Raw genomic sequence first — 17,277 nt, forward strand, 5'->3', positions numbered from 1 at the left:
AGTTGAATCGTCTCGGGTCTTTGCGATTGTGTTATGCATGTGCGCGTCAAGCAAACATTTCAGTGTGGATTGTGAGAGGCGAAGCTGTGGTAACGGTTGTAAAGCTGAAACATCATCGTGTTCTTTGTGATAAAATTCAAACCAGTGGACCAAATAAAACCAACACTAAAGTGGTACAGGTAGGAACACTTTCTGTAAAGGAACAAGGCCAAAACACCAGTAAAGATCTATACTCCCAACAGCCACAATCGCGTTGAAGGGTAAAAGAAGACAAATAGTGCGTCTTGAGGCCTATTGGATACCTGTGCTGAAAGATCCTTTATCAAAAGGTCAGCACTTACAGAACTACAATACAAATCTAAAGGCATTGAAAAGATAGCCTTAAGGGGTTTATTTAACAAGCAAACCTGTAGATGAATAATGAAAACAGTAAGTGTGTCTGTACCTCATAAAGGTAGATTGATCATAATGGATTGTATTGTGGTGGATGAGCTGCCAGAATATACAAAAAGGTTTAATGTCAAAGGGAATTTGAGAACTTTGTGTAAAATTAAGATCAATTTGGCCGATAAGGATTTCGGTTTACCAGTGGAAAGTCAGGCACCTATTGAGTTACTGATAGGTGTAGACAATGTGTATAACATACTACATCCAGGATTCAGAAAGTTCAGACAACTAGTGTTGTTACCAACTATATTTGGCTATGTGGTAACAGGATCATGTAGTGCTCCCCTGTGAAGGAAACTCATGTAACAATTTTAAAGCTAGCATGAATGAAGAAGTTATTGGGGCTACTAATGAATATGAACCTAATGTGAAAAAAATGATTTGGATACCTTATGGAATTTGGATAAAATGGGTATTGATTGCAGCGAACTGAAGGAACAAGATCAGAAAGTTCTGAAGGATTTTGAAAGCACAATAACCTTTTCTGAGACTGATAAACAATATGTTGTGGCCTTGCCATGGAAGACTAATAAATTAAGGCTTCCATCCAATTATAGTATAGCACTGAGCCGGGTAAAACAACAATGTGTTAAGTTTCAGAAAAATAATGAATACCTGGACCACTATCAAAAATCCTGAAAGATCAGGAAGATAGGGGTTTATAGAAAGGGTAGAAAGAAAATAACACGGTTGTGGTGTCATTACTTGACACATCATAGGCGTCACCAAGGACAGTGTCACAACCCCAATAAGAATAGTATTTGACTGTTCCTTAAGACAAGGCTTAAGACAGATTGAGCCTTAACGACTGTTTGTGGACTGGACCACACATAACCACAGATTTACTCAAAGTCCTACTGCAATTCAGAACGGACACCTTTGCTTGCATCAGTGACATCGAAGGCGTTTCTCATGGTACAACTGCGAGAAAAGACCGAAATTACACAAAGGTTTCTATGGTTAGAGAATCCAACAGACCCAAATAGTAAATTAATAACATTCAGATTCAGAGTTGTATTGTTTGGTGCCACTTGTTCGCCTTTTCTCTTAAACGCCACCATCAAATCACATTTAGCTTATACAAGGAGTGGCACTGGTCACCCTGAAATGGCAAATATAAAGTGTGGCACTGGTCACTTTGATTTGATAGATACCATAAGGAGAGGCTTATATGTGGATAACCTGCAATTCACCTCTGACAGTGAAGATGAACTAGTCGACCTATTCTTCAAGCATAAACAAGATCTTTGCTCAGGCACATCTATACCTGAAAGAGTGGATTAGCAATAGTGACTCACTAACCACTGTGGCTCAAGCCTACCGTATTGCGTCTGAAAAAATAACACACAAAGTGTTGGGTTTGAAATGGAACATACAGGAAGATATACTAACCGTAACTCCTGAACATCTTAAGTCCGGTGGGACTAAAGCGAAATATTAAGTGCAGTTGCAAATCTATGACCATTAGGAATGCTTATCCCTGTCACGATAAGAGCAAGGATATTCCTACAGAGTATGTGGAAACAACAACTAAATTGGGATGAACAACACCGTTCCTTTGGAAGAACAATGGAAAGTTTTATCCAAAGATCTGGATGACAGTCTAACAATTTCTTTTCTAGAAACACTAGTCTGGGGAAAGCAGACTCCTTCACATATTCTGTGATGCTAGCAAAACATCGAAATGCGGTTTGCGTGGCATACAGGACAAATGGCAGATCCTCTCATATAATAATAGCAAAAGGTAGAGTAAGCGCCATGAGTGAATTAACCATTCAAAATTGGAATTGATGGCATTATTGTTGGGTTCGAGGCTGTGTAAGTTTATAATCGAATCCTTTAAGGAAAATGAATTTAAAAGGATAATTGTCTGGTCAGACAGCAAAGTCGCCCTAGGTTGGCTAGTGTCAAAGAATACTTTGCCTGTGTTCGTAAAAAATAGAGTGAGTGAAATAAACTCTCTAATTCGGGAGCAATCTTATCCTATGTACCCTCTAGTGAAAACCCCAGTGATTGGATAACACGAGGGAAAGAGGGCTGAAGAGATCACCAACAACTCTTTTTGGTGGGAGGGACCCCTCCTGGTTAAAAAATCACACCTGGCCAATTGATAGGACATGGGTGGCAGATGCACAAACCAGGTTGAAAGTGTTCTGGTCCATACTATAGGGGCAATGAAGAAACTCACCTGCTGAATTGGGAAAGGTTCAGCAGGGTAGGTAAATTTTATAGAACTGTCGCATGGATAATGCGTTTTTTTAACAAATTGTAAATTAATTAATAATAGGAAATTAGGAATTTATCCTTGGAGGAGCTACAGAAAGCTAAATCCAAGACGATTGTCCTCTTACAAAGGAATATTTCTCTGAAGAATATGAAAGTTTAAGAAGGGGATAAACCCAAAGTCAACTCTCATAAAGCAGTTAAATCTCTATTTGGACAGAGATATAATAAAATGCAGAGGTAGGCTGGAACATGCACAGCTAACAGAGGAAGCAGAAGTTTCAGTTTACTGCCAAAAGGTTGTTTTTACAAAACTAATAATAAGGGAACATCATGATATGCAAGCTCATATGGGAGTGAACGCAACTGTGGCTAGCGTGAGACAAAATTTTGGATCCCACAGCTTAGACAGTTGACCAAGGCGTAATCCATCATTGTGTCGCTTGCAAAAAGGACACAGGGCAAACCCTATAGAGCAAATGTTGTTCCACCCTTACCAGAATTTAGGGTGCAGCGAAAACAACCGTTTACCATCACAGGCGTGGATTACACCGGAGCATTGTGGACGAAAGGAAAAATCAAAATCCAGAAAAGGCATATGTTATCTTATTTACATGCCCAGTGACTAGAGAGGCATCCATGTGGAGCTAGTGAAAAATCAGTCCTGCGACTCGTTCCTCATGGCCTTTAGGAACTTTTGCAGCCGAAGAGATTCCTTCATTAATGTTGAGCGATAATGCCACCACGTTTGTTGCGGCCTCGGAATATCTTAAGGTGATGGCAGAAAACATCCTAGTACAAGAACATCTGAATAAAGTGGAGTGTCAATGGAAGTTCATCCCGGCAAGAGCACCATGGTTCGGAGCCATCTGGGAGAGATTGATTGGGCTTTTAAAGGCATGCCTGAAAAGGTGGTGGGTCGAGCTCTGCTCAGGTATGATGAATTATCTTGCTTAATGATAGAGCTCGAATCCATTATCAATGATAGACCATTGAGTTATACTCCAGGGACTTGGATCAATTGGAAATCTTGACCCCCAACCATTTGATCCCTAGGAAGGAAACTGAGATCCTTCCCTAGAGAAGTAGTGAATTTGGGAGGAAGTCTCTAAAGACCCTCTGTATAATGACAACAGGGTACAGGGAAAAGATTTTTATACATCACCAAGTTATGTGATGATCTGTGGAAAAGATGGGAGAGGAGTATCTGACTTCTCTCCGTGAATCTCATCATTACAGGAAACAAACATAGTTCTGGCCTAAAGTGGGTGATGTGGTACTTATCCATGACGAAGGGCCAAGGAATAGGTGGAAAAATGGGTCAGGTTATTCAGCTGCATGTGGGACCGGACAATATATTCACAGTGGTTACACTCCGGACCACACATGGTCAAATCATGCGACCTGTCGTCAAGTTGTACCCCCTTGAACTGTGGCAGGAGTTGGAAGACACTGCTCCTGCTGAAATGGAACTAAAAGGCACCCGTCCAATTAGGAAAACCGCTCAAAAGGCTGCTGAGGTCAGAAAGGCCCTCATTGATGCAGGACTACTGTAAATATCTTTTTGCTTGTTGGGGTGTATCGGGACTCGATGGGGAGATCTATGAAAGTCTCAGTGAGCGGTTGTGTTTTTGTTGTGAATATTATTATAATACAGTTGGTTTGTATTATTCTGTAGTTTCGTATTTTCTTTTGTTGATAGTGTTTTTGTTGTTGGTTTAGGATGTTGTCGTCTTTGTTTGTTGATTTGGTGACAAAAGACGTTTTGGGATGAAAGAAACGCACCCACTCAGGCGCATGCGTCATTTTCCTTGGTTGAAAAAAGCCGGGTCAGAAGAGAGATTCAGCAAAGGAGGGCGCGTTCTTAGTCCTGGCCGTCAAATCGTGATATATCATACATATATCTCAAAAGTATTCCTTTTAAAAGTGTTTTATTACAATTCAGCTAAGTATCAATTGGTTGTTATATCTTGTGTTATTTTTGTGGTGCATGCATACTGTCGAGGTGACATAATTTGTATTAATTGGTTGATAACTTGGATAGTTTGCTACTGGCAAACTGTGAACAGTTGGCTGTTAATAAAGTTCTGGTAAGCCTATGATTACTGTCGATTGTATTTGAATATTTTAATGAAGTAGCAAAGAGAAAGAGTCCATTTGTCTCTTAATAACGAGCCTGGGGGCGTGAAATAGAAATTTGATATAGTTTAACATCAATTATTTCACGCTTATTGAAATGTTTGTTTAGTTATTTATTTGGCTCTTATAAGTAACTAAAGTATGATGGTAGGAAGAAATTCGGTTTCTTTCTCCACTGTTGATGTTTGGCTTTTTTTCCCTTAAATAAGTAGTGCTTCGAGAAGCCATAGGCATCGGCGGTCCGTTGCCTGGTCTATGATTTTGGTGTTCTTTATAAGTTCTCTTTCTTTTAAAGAACACCAAAATCATAGACCAGGAAATGGACTGCTGTGGACCACCGATGCCTATGGCTTCTCAAAGCACTACATATTTTAGAAAAAAGCCGAACATCAACATGGTGAAGGAAACTGAATTTCTCCCTACCATCATACAGAGAAATTTAATAAAGCAGGAGACACCGGACACCAACAAGAGAGAGAGAGAGAGAGAGAGAGAGAGAGAGAGAGAGTCAGCACCAGACATAGAAGGCAGATCACCTGCACAACCTATAACCATATAACAGCCACTCCCAAATTCCAATAGCGATTAGGCCCAGGTCTCAATATCTCAGTGACCGACTTCATCACTAACCCGTGACCAACCAAAACACAACTGAATAACCAACCTGGCAACTGTACACCCACCGCCCCACCCCCGCTTGCTATATATACCCTTGTAACCTGCATGCCATTTCATTCACTCTTTGAAAATAAACACCAGAGTACGTCTGAAATGTCAGAGGAAATAAACCTAAGAAAATAGAAATCTTTGTATGTCCTTGGGAAACCTGATTTACCAGCTACAGACTTAAGAAAAAAAGATAAGAAGAATAGAGAAGACTCTGTATAAGTTAAATGTCATGGAAACAGCTATAGTTTTTAGTGCAACTGCCCTCAGAGAAGGTCTCCTCCCTTATTATTATTATTATTATTATTATTATTTTTATTATTATTATGATTATTATTATTTGAAAATTAGTACTTATTACTAGGCAAATCATTTATCATACAAAACAAACACCATAAAAATTCTCTCATCTAAGTATGAGAGAGAGAATTATTTTTATTATTTAATTTTATTATTTAATCTTATTAAACTTAATATTAATATTTAAAAATCTTTACTGTAAATCATTATTTTATTGCAAAATGTACCCTCTAAAAATTCTTATACAACAGGGTTCACTTTAATGAGGTCTCTTCTGTACTATAAAGAGATCCCCTGAATGGGCAGGAGGAAACCTGTTTTTTACCATCTATCTCTCTGTCTTTTAGTTATGTATTATTTCATCTTATTACATACTTAATATTACAATATTATTATTGTTAATCTTAATAAATTTTGAAAATCAGTAAATACATTATGTATAAAAAAATGTATTTAGTCATGATAATAACATTAACCCTTTAACGCCGACTGGACGTATTTTATGTCGACAAAAATTGTCTGTCGAGTGCCGAGTGGACGTAAAATATGTCAACTACAGACATTTTTTTTTAAATATTCGCGGAAAAATACTTATAGGCCTAGTTTACGAAAAAATTTTAAATCCGTGCCTGGGAGTTCACGGATCACGCTGTTGTTTAGTTTACAAGCATGACCAGCTGCGCATGAGCAAATTTCTTTCTTCTCCCAAAAGAAAGCATCAGCTAACTCTTCTGAAAGTCTCAGAAATTCTTTAGTCACTTTGTCGTAATTTTTGCACTGTTTTCTATTAGCTGTTACATAAATTTTTATATATGAAAATGTGTGCAATTTCATGTAGAATGCAAAAAAAAATAACTCACGGTTGTAGCTTTTATCAGTTTTGAAATATTTTCATATAAATCACGATAAGTGCTAAAATTTCAACCTTCGGTTAACTTTGACTCGACCGAAATGGTTGAAAAATGCAATTGTAAGCTAAAACTCTTACAATCTAGTAATAGTCAATCATTTATCTTCATTTTGCAACAAACGAGAAGTCTCTGGCACAATATTTCGATTTCAAACACTTTTACCTTACGTCCGCGCTAACTCTGCTGAAAATCTGAGAAATTCTTTAGTCACTTTGTCGTAATTTTTGCAACATTTTCTATTTGCCGTTACATAAAGTTTTATATATGAAAATGTGTGCAATTTCATGTAGAATACAACAAAAAATAACTCATGGATGTAGCTTTTATCAATTTTGACATATTTTCATATAAATCACGATAAGTGCCAAAATTTCAACCTTCAGTCAACTTTGACTCGACCGAAATGGTCGAAAAATGCAATTGTAAGCTAAAACTCTTACATTATAGTAATATTCAATCATTTACCTTCATTTTGCAACAAACGAGAAGTCTCTAGCACAATATTTCGATTTATGGTGAATTTTTAAAAAATCTTTTTTCTTACGTCCGCGCTAACTCTGCTGAAAATCTGAGAAATTCTTCAGTCACTTTGTCATAATTTTTGCACCATTTTCTATTAGCCATTACATAAAGTTTTATATATGAAAATGTGCGCAATTTCATGTAGGATACAACAAAAAATACCTAATGGTTGTAGCTTTGATCAATTTTGACATATTTTCATATAAATCACGATGTGCCAAAATTTCAATCTTCGGTCAACTTTGACTCGACCGAAATCATAGAAAAATGCAATTGTAAGCTAAAACTCTTACATTCTAGTAATATTCAATCATTTACCTTCATTTTGCAATAAACGAGAAGTCTCTAGCACAATATTTCAATTTATGGTGAATTTTTGAAAAAAATTTTCCATTAAGTCTGCCTTCTTTGCTGAGTTTACGGATCACTCTGTTGTTTTGTTTACATGCATGACTCAGCTGCGCATGCGTGAATTTCTTTCTTCTCCCAAAAGAAAGCATCAGCTAACTCTGCTAAAAATCTTAGAAATTCTTTAGTCACTTTGTCATAATTTTTGCACTGTTTTCTATTAGCTGTTACATAAATTTTTATATTAGGAAATGTGTGCAATTTCATGTAGAATACAAAAAAAAAATAATTCATGGTTGTAGCTTTTATCAGGTTTGAAATATTTCCATATAAATCACGATAAGTGCCAAAATTTCAACCTTCGGTCAACTTTGACTCGACCGATATGGTAAAAAAATGCAATTGTAAGCTAAAACTCTTATATTCTAGTAATATTCAATCATTTACCTTCATTTTGCAACAAACGAGAAGTCTCTAGCACAATATTTAGATTTATGGTGAATTTTTGAAAAAAAAAAAAAATTTCCTTACGTCCACACGCGCTAACTCTACTGAAATTCTCAGAATTTCTTTAGTCACTTTGTCGTAATTTTTGCACTGTTTTCTATTAGCTTTTACATAAAGTTTTATACATGAAAATGTGTGCAATTTCATGTAGAATACAACAAAAAGTAATTCATGGTTGTAGCTTTTATCAGTTTTGAAATATTTTCATATAAATCACGATAAATAGAAAAAATTTGACCTTCGGTCAACTTGAACTCGACTGAAATGGTCGAAAACTGCAATTGTAAGCTAAAACACTTACAGTCTAGTAATATTCAATCAATTACCTTCATTTTGCAACAAACGGGAAGTCTCTAGCACAATATTTCGATTTATGGTGAATTTTTTAAAAAACTTTTTTTACGTACGCGTGTTACGAATTCATGCATCATTTTGTGATAATATTTTCTCTGTGTTGCTTTGATCGTTTTAGAATTTGTTATATACCAAAATCATCACAATTTAGTGTACAATACACCAAAAAAAAAAAAACTCATTAGCTTCAACCGATTTGCTTACGGCGCGATTTGTATACAATTATATATGAAATATTTTTTTGCGCTGTCATATATTTCAATATTTATATATGATAATATTTTTTTTCATTTCTGATGGTTGCATACTAAAGTTCAGGCAATGATAAAAAAAAGAGCCAAAAATTAACTCTAATCTTAAAAACTAAGCGTGCTGTGATTTTTGAAAAAAACCTTTTCAGCTTAGAGCGCTAACTCCCGAAGCAGTTCCATGGCATCGACAGACTCTTTTGTAAATAGAGGCTCGGCGTTTAAGGGTTAATTAAATATCTATTTTAACTTAAACCCTCTAAGGTTTAGGTTAGTTTTCATACCTGTATATGGCTGTATTACTTATACACTTAGTCCTTTTGCAATGGCCAAGTTTAATTTTTAATTCCAGTTGTCATGCCATTCAGACTAATTGCTATGACCTAATTTTTTTAACCAACCCAAACTACTGTTTTATATAGCTTAGGGTAATGCTTCTAGTATAATCTGTGTTAAGCTAAGAATAAAGGATTTCTTAGAAGGTTCTTGCTTAACCTATTCTAGGCTTATTTACAACTTAAGATATAAACTATACAGAAAATAATACTCTTATAATCCGGTTTTCTGAGTCCAGTCCCGTGTCAGCCGGTGAAATTCCATTGTAGCACGAATTTCTAGGTATAAAATGCTAGATATACCAGAGAAAAAAGAGCTTTCAGGAAAGCTGGGGTTACTACCCCCAGATCGAGCGTCTTTTCCAAGGAAGATGTCGGTATAACGAAGGGTGAGTGAAGGATCACTACCACGGAGTCTTACTCGAAAGATCTCTCCCTGTTAAAACCCCCAGAAGAGAGCGGTGAGCCGTTACAGCCCCCACACACAAACGCCCGCCAGCTCGGCGACACCAGCACCACCTACCACATTCCATTTTCTAGCACGTGATCGCTACCATTCCTTTTTTGTGTGCTCGTGCCTTTTGGATTTATTTTCATCTTTAACCATGTCATCGAGCAGCTTGACCATCTCCAAGTTAAGTACCATCTTATTGTGGGGTTTTGTTCTATATATTGGCTGTAATGGTCTCGTCTTTTCACAATTATGAGAACTTATTATGACGCCACGGCGTCCTCCGCCAGCCATGTCGACCGCGAGGCGACCCCATCAGTTCTTTTCTGTTGGGGTTGTCTCCTTGTCGTTATATGTTATTTTTTGCCCCATGGTTCTCCTCCTGGCGGGTTCCCTGCGGTGGCCCCCTCCCCTTTTTTCGAGTATTACATATTGTTGGCCTATCGGCCTAATTTAGGGTGATGCCCCGTCCAGGTTCCCCCCCCCCCAGGTTGGGTTCCTTGTTTTTACTTAGTCTACATTAGGCTAATTGTATTATTTCTTGGCGATGGTGCTCTATTTGTTTTTATTCATTGTTTACCTCCTCGAGGTAGCGGCAGCCTCAGATCTAACTGCTTCCCCGAGGTAGGCTACGCACCTGTTGAGCACATTTTTAATTATTCCATGTTTGTGTGTGATGGTTTATTTAGTGGAGTCTAGGCTAGTTTTGCTTCCCTCCTCTTGCCCTTGGCGTGGAGGATCCATCAGGTTGAGGAGTTTTGGTTGCTGTTTCCTCCGGGTGGTCGTTTTTGGAGGGCAGAGTGGCCCATAGTTCTCTTCCTTCCTTTGGGGGAATAGAGTTCTTTGGATGTTTCTCCTCTAGGCTAGTCGCCTTCTTGCCCCCTCTTCTCGGCCCCGGTTGGTTCTCGGCACAAAATTTCTCTCCCTGTTTGCCTTCCTCCTCCCTTCCGCACTCCTTCCGTTATCCTAGCCTACACTGGGTTAGGTCTTTTATTAGGCTTCGCCTAGTCAGAAGTCAGGCATTGAGGCTTGGTCGCATCCCTCCCCTAGTAGTAGGCCACCCTCCTAAGTTTCATTATGCTTGGAGTGGTGTGTGTGTGCAGTTGAGCGGGTGAATTTTTTCCCCGTCTCCTGTTTTCATTTTCGTAGCCTACCACTCTCCCCCACTCCACCACCTCCCCCCCTCCCCCTCCCCAGCCTTGCTCTACTCGTGCGGGTGACGCTAGATGGCGTTTTCTCCGAGTTCAGGGACTCCCCCATTTGGTAGAGGGATTCGCTCCCTCCCATATAGTCCCTAGCATCGCTGTGTTGGTGTTGGTGGTTCGTTTACTCGTAGCTCGAACGTGTTCGAACACTCTCTCACACACTTCTTTTCTCCCCGTTGGGTTTCTTGGTTGGGTTATTATATTTGCTCCGGCTTATTTTATGTATCTTACGAGCATCTTGCCCACCTTGTTTCACTGGCGGGGAAGTCCGAGAGGAGGGGAATATATATAAGGGGGGCGGATCCCTCCGGTCTCCGGAGTGGTTTGCTCCTTTGTACCATCACTTGTTTAATTTTATTATTTATGTATATACGTTTTTAGATAAGTGTATTTATCTAACGGAGTACACACCTCCCTCCTTTTATATTTTTATCGTGAGTCGGTTCTGCACCGGGGTTCCGCCGTTGATTTTACTGGCAACCCTTGCGGTGAGTTCCTGTTGTCTCATACCTTTCATTCCCCGGAGTATTCCGGGGTCTGGAAGTTTTTTACCTTCCACTCTGTGTATTTTAGAGCTTATTGGCCTAGTTTTTAACGAGGGATTTCTCCTCCACCGGAGTATTCCAGTTGTAAGCTGAAATTCCCGGCCTTGCCGGCTTTAGATTGCTTAGAGTGGTAGGTTCATGTACTTTTTACACTTACAGACTGTTCGCTGTGAGGAGGCAGGGTGCACGCGGCTGCAACAACCTTATGGACACGTGGTGTGCGGACCAGCGCTGGTTGTGCGGTCCGGCTCGATGACCTAGTAGTCTGGCACCCCGATGGCTGTGAGGTTTGCTTCGCCTTGTGTACGAGCGTCCAGGACGAGTCGGTAAGTGACAGTCTTCTTCCATATTGCGCTCCTCATATCGAATACTGTTTACATGGTTCTCGAACTATTCTTTCGTTCTGCTAATTGTTGGTTTTCTTACAGGCGGACGAGTCCTCCAGAAGTCTGCCTTGGAATCCCTCCGGCGCTTGGGTGGCTGGGTTTGGAAGAGCGTTCCGTCGGGGAAGCCCTATGTCCTCGCGCCAAGTTGAGGACCTGCTTTACCCGGCGCACCGCGGGTGGCGGCGCAGTGCCAGAAGATCTTGCCACCCCCATCATCCAGCAGATCCGGGATGCGACCCAGCCACCCCAAGTAGACATTCTTTACGCCGGCCGAGGTTTGGAGGGACGTCGCTGCTTTAGACTTGGACCTGGAACCAATGAATACAGAACAGGACCAGGTGGTAAGTAGCGAGGTAAGTGAGGTTGTGGGGCGGGCCCCTTTTGACTCCCCAGCTTCTTCTGTGTCCTCTTTTGCAGGTTTTGTAAAGTCTTCCTCCTTGGGTGATAGAGCTCCATCAGCCATCCCCCAAGTTGAAGTTGAAGACTTCATGGAAGGCGAAGGGCTATAAGTCCTCGTCTTCCAGGAAAGCCTTGCCTTTCCCCCCGTCGAGAAGCTAAGGTCTCAGCACCTGTAGCCTCCGGGAGCAAGTCTGGTTCCTCCGGCAAAGCGCGAGTAAGAGGGCAGCAAAACCAAGCCCTCCTCGCCAGCCTGCCTTTGGCGGAGGCTTTTCGCGAACCAGCTCTTCCAACGGTTCGGCGGAGGTCGACTCGAAATTCACTAAGATATCAGAAAAGTTGGCCAGCCATGACAACATACTGGCGGGAATGGCTAAACCAGCCGCAGCCGAACCCCAGTCGTCATCCCTGATACAGCGGACCTCCTCCTTTCGGCGTCGGGAACCCTTGGCGTTTCGCCCTCCGGGCCATCCAGCATGATGGCAACTTAGCGGTCAAAGGTCTTGGCACGAGGCGGTTGGAGGAACTAGAGTTCTTTCCGCCGATCTCTTGCCCCCTACCCAGGCTTCGTTAGGCTGACGGAGGAAGCATGGGTTCGTTCAGATAAGGTTCCTAGGAGACTGTGATCGTCCCTAGGGACCAAGCTCAGTCGGCTCTCCTGCGCACTCTGGCGGGTGGCAGGCGGACAACGGTTGACGCCTTTCAAGGGCAGCTTTACCATATTCGCCCTGGGTGACAACTTGCCCACCCCCTGTTTGAACAAAGTCGCTCTGGCTACGGCCCGAGCGTGCTTCGAAGGCAGTCCCTTACCGCAGCTAAGGGAAACAGACTCCACTTCCCTGGTATTCCCGGGAGGTGACGAGTTCTGGACGGATGCACCGTCTACTTTCACTGTTGGGAAGTTGGACCCCTTTTGTGCTTCCTCCCAGTTCAGTGAGCAGCTCCCCAAGCTGCCGGAATCCTTGCTAAAGGCGGAGTTTGATGCCCGGACTAAGCTAGCCCGGTCCTGAACTCCGTCTGCCTGACGGAAGCCACTGCCGTCTCCTGCGCTGACGAGCCATTCTTCCAGGTTTTGGCTAAGTCCCTGCTAGCTGGCTTTCAGTCTGACCTATTTGAATTCATCATGGCCAGACTTGAATGCAGGAAGTTCATTTTGCTGATGCCACCATCCGTCACGAGCCTAACAAGCTCGTGAAGAGCTCGATCTGGGGCCTAACCTCTTCCCGGAAGAAGAGGTTACGAATGTCATGAGTGAGGCTACAAGGGCCAACCAGAGTCTGCGCTCTCGCTGGGGCATTTCGCCTACAGCGTAAAACCACAGAATCTGGCGGCCCCAGGCGAGAGGAGGCAAACGATTCAGGAGGCATAAGAGACCCCACCATCAGGCGGTAGTCCAAGCCGTCCCGGTCTCGGCAGTGGCATAGCCCTCCACCTCAAAGGCCCATCCCCAACAATATGTGCTGGTTCAACCAGCTCATTCCTTTGCCGCGCCTTCGTATGTTGCTTCGCCAGCATACAACCCTACCTATGAGGGCCGTGGATACTTTCACGGCCTTAATAGAAGCGCAAGGGGGAAGAGGCAGGGCCCCTCATAGAGGAAATCCAACACCACCCCAAGAGGTAAGCCTGGTCGTGGTAGAGGAACAAACCCGCTCCCCTCCACTGAGAAAACACAGGTAGGTGGTCGCCTGTATTGGTTCAGGGACCAATGGACCTTCAGCCCTTGGGCACACAGCATTGTGTCCAAGGGTCTGGGATGGAGCTGGATCAGGACCCTCCTCCTCTGACCAGGTTTTACCAGCCACCCTCACCAATCCTGCAGGATTACGTGGCAGAATTGCTCAACAAACAAGCAATAAAGAAAGCAAGGCACCTAAAGTTTCAAGGCAGGTTATTCACTGTTTCCCAAAAAAGACTCCGACCAGCAAAGAGTGATCTTGGATCTGTCGGCGTCTAAATCTCTACATAAAATGCGACAAATTTCGCATGATTACGGTAGCTCAGGTGCGGACTCTACTTCGCGTGGAGCCGTCACCACCTCTATCGATCTTTCAGACGCTTATTATCACGTCGGTTGCGCGGAACTTCTCTCCGTTCCTCGGTTTCAGACTCGGGAATCAAGCCTACTCCTTCAGGGTCATGCCCTTCGGTCTAAACATTGCGCCCAGGATATTTGCAAGCTGGCGGACACGGTAGTTCAACAACTCCGGTCCCGAGGATATCCCTAGCAGCGTACCTAGGCGATTGGATAATTTGGACACCAACAGTTCTGGAGTGTCGGAAGGCTACGTCCATGGTCATCAACTTCCTGGAGTCGTTAGGTTTTCAGCTGAACAGAGAGAAGTCCCGCCTGACTCCGGAGTCCCGGTTTCAGTGGCTGGGTCTCCAGTGGGATCTGTCCTCTCACACGTTATCCCTCCCGCCTCCCAAGAGGAAGGAGATAGCATCTCTCACCAGAAAATTTCTGAAAAACCAATCAGCATCCCGCCGGTCCCAAGAAAGAGTCCTCGGTCTCTTCAATTTGCCTCAGTGACGGACCTGCTCTTAAAAGCAAAATTAAAAGACATAAACAGAGTGTGGCGGAGTCGAGCCAATGTCAAGCTCAGAGACAAGGTCTCCTCTATTCCCTCGAATCTTAAAGGCGAGACTGCGGCCTTGGGCCACAGTCAGAGGCCTGTCCAAAACAGTTCGCTTCAATTTCCCCCCCGGCACTAGTTGTTCACACGGACGCTTCCCTAAGCGGCTGGGAGGATATTCACCAAAACAAAAGTACAAGGAACGTGGTCCACTATGTTTCAGCAGTTCCATATAAACACCCTGGAAGCTATGGCGGTTTTCTAACTCTAAAGAAAATCCGCCCCCAACCAGATTCATATCAGGCTGGTATTGGACAGCGCAGTGGTAGTTCATTGCATCAACAGGGGCGGCTCCAAATCAGGTCGAGTAAACCAGGTAATGGTTGCTATCTTCTCCCCTGGCGAACAAGCACAGCTGGCATCTGTCAGCCACCCACCTAGCGGGGGTGCGGGCGTGGTGGCAGATTCCCTGTCCAGGGCTACTCCGTTGAGGCGGAGTGGTCCCTGGACGGGGAATCCTTCAATTGATTTGCCGCCAGGTTCCGGGTCTCCAAGTGGATCTGTTCGCGACGGAGAGCAACTTCAAGCTCCCCTGTTATGTGGCCCGAACCTGGACCCCCAGGCGTGCGCCCGCGGGGCGATGACAGTGGATTGGAACAATTGGGAGAAGATTTATCTGTTCCCTCCAATAAACTTGCTGCTGAAAGTATTACACAAACTCAGGACATTCAAAGGTCAACCAGCCCTGGTAGCCCCTATTGGCCAAAGAGCAATTGGTTCCCTCTTCTTCAGGAACTGGGGTTTTGAGTCTTGATTCCCAAGCCCAAACTGACCCAGACAGTACAAACCAAGACTGTGTCAGCTTCCTCAAGAATTCAGAATGCCCTAGTTTTATGGACTTTATAAAGTTCGCAGCCCAAAGGGAGCAAACATTGACCCTGTTAACACTCTGTTTCTAGAATCAGACAAAAGAGATTCTACTCTTAGACAGTATGACTCAGCAGTCAAAAAATTAGCCTCCTTCCTGAAAACATCTGAAACCAAAATCATGACGACTAATTTAGCAGTTTCCTTCTTTAGGTCACTGTTTGAGAAAGGCCTTGCCCCGGCCACTATTACCACAGCCAAGTCAGCCCTGAAGAAGGAATTCTTATATGGCTTTAAAATTGACCTTACAGATTCCTATTTTTCATCTATCCCCAGAGCATGCGCTCGTCTGAGACCCGTATCACGCCCACATTCGGTTACGTGGTTCCTCAATGATGTCCTTAAGTTAGCATCAGAGTTGGACAACTTTCAATGCTCTTATCAGGATCTGTTAAGGAAGACTTTATTTCTGATTAGCTTGGCTTCAGGGGCCAGAATCTCAGAGCTGTCGGCTCTCACTAGAGGTGATGATTTTGTGAACTTCCTCCCGTCCGGAGGGTCCTCCTTTCCCTGACCCTAGATTCTTAGCCAAAATGAAGACCCACAAGACAGGTGGTCCCCTTGGAAGGTGGTGCCCCTTCCACAAGACCAGTCTTTATGTCCAGTGTATACCCTTAAGTCTTACCTTTTAAGAACTCCCACAGAGTAAGTCGGGTCCTCTCTTTTTATCAGGGAGAAAGGTGGTACTCTATCACTAAATGCAATAAGACAACAGATTTTATATTTTATTAAACAAGCCAACCCAGATTCAGTTCCTAAGGTTCGTGATATTCAGGCAGTCGCTACTTCCATTAATTACTTTCATAATATGGACTTCTCAGAACTCTCTAAATACACGGGTTGGAAATCACCTCTAGTGTTTAAACGCCACTATTTAAAATCACTCGAAGCCCTGAAATTTTCTACAATAGCTGTGGAAGTGTCATCTCCCCACCTTAATTAATCATATTCCTTATCCTCCCCTTTCCCCCCCCCGCCTGCCTCATTTACTTCTCTGCTTATCCTCCTGGTTGATCATGCCTCACTGCCTTGCTTCTCATATTGATGTATCTTGTCTCTGTTGAGTGGAAACTGTGATCTGACATGTTATGATTGTGTTTTTCTTGTGGGGTACTGGGCGGTTTTTATTTTGCTCCATGTACCCCAGATATATATATATATGTACTGTATGTAATTATTTCCCATTTTATATTGTCTCTTACGTGTGTAGCTGTAAGGTTACGTGTGTAGCTATAAGATTGTATATGCCATTTAGCCTTAAGATTGTGTATGCCATTTAGCCTATGTAATTTTCATATGTCATTATGCTTTGGTAGTATTAAGTATTTTTGGGGTTTTTTCCCTGCCACACTGGGGACTTCCCCACCTTTTTCATAATGTTGAGCTTTTACTGTACTTTAGGTTTAGTATTCTTTTTCACATGTAAGAGATACCCTGATTAAAACCATTTTCGTAATTTATGTTTTTTTCTTCAGATTACCTTGTTTCCTCGTAGTTTGCAGCCTTGGCATGATTCTCTATCACTATTTCACCGGCTGACACGGGACTGGACTCAGAAAAGGGATTTTGACAAAGGAAAAATCTATTTCTGAGGAAGGTCGTGTCACCCGTGACCATCCTGACTCACCTGTTGCTTCCCCTGCTTGCACATGCCAAGTCTGGGGTTAGTGCTAGCCTGGAATGAGGTAGGTGGCGCTGGTGTCGCCGAGCTGGCGGGCGTTTGTGTGTGGGGCTGTAACGGCTCACCGCTCTCTTCTGGGGTTTTAACAGGAGAGATCTTTCGAGTAAGAC

General features: G+C 42.7%; 1 protein-coding gene across 1 annotated transcript in view; it reads right to left on the reverse strand.

The window, feature by feature from the left end:
* The window catches only part of LOC136843655 (transmembrane protein 181), a 393,597-nt gene that overhangs the window by 44,140 nt on the left and 332,180 nt on the right, over positions 1–17,277 (reverse strand). The gene's annotated exons all lie outside the window — the stretch shown is intronic.

The sequence above is a fragment of the Macrobrachium rosenbergii genome, chromosome 12, assembly GCF_040412425.1.
Source record: "Macrobrachium rosenbergii isolate ZJJX-2024 chromosome 12, ASM4041242v1, whole genome shotgun sequence".
NCBI classification, from domain to species: domain Eukaryota; kingdom Metazoa; phylum Arthropoda; class Malacostraca; order Decapoda; family Palaemonidae; genus Macrobrachium; species Macrobrachium rosenbergii.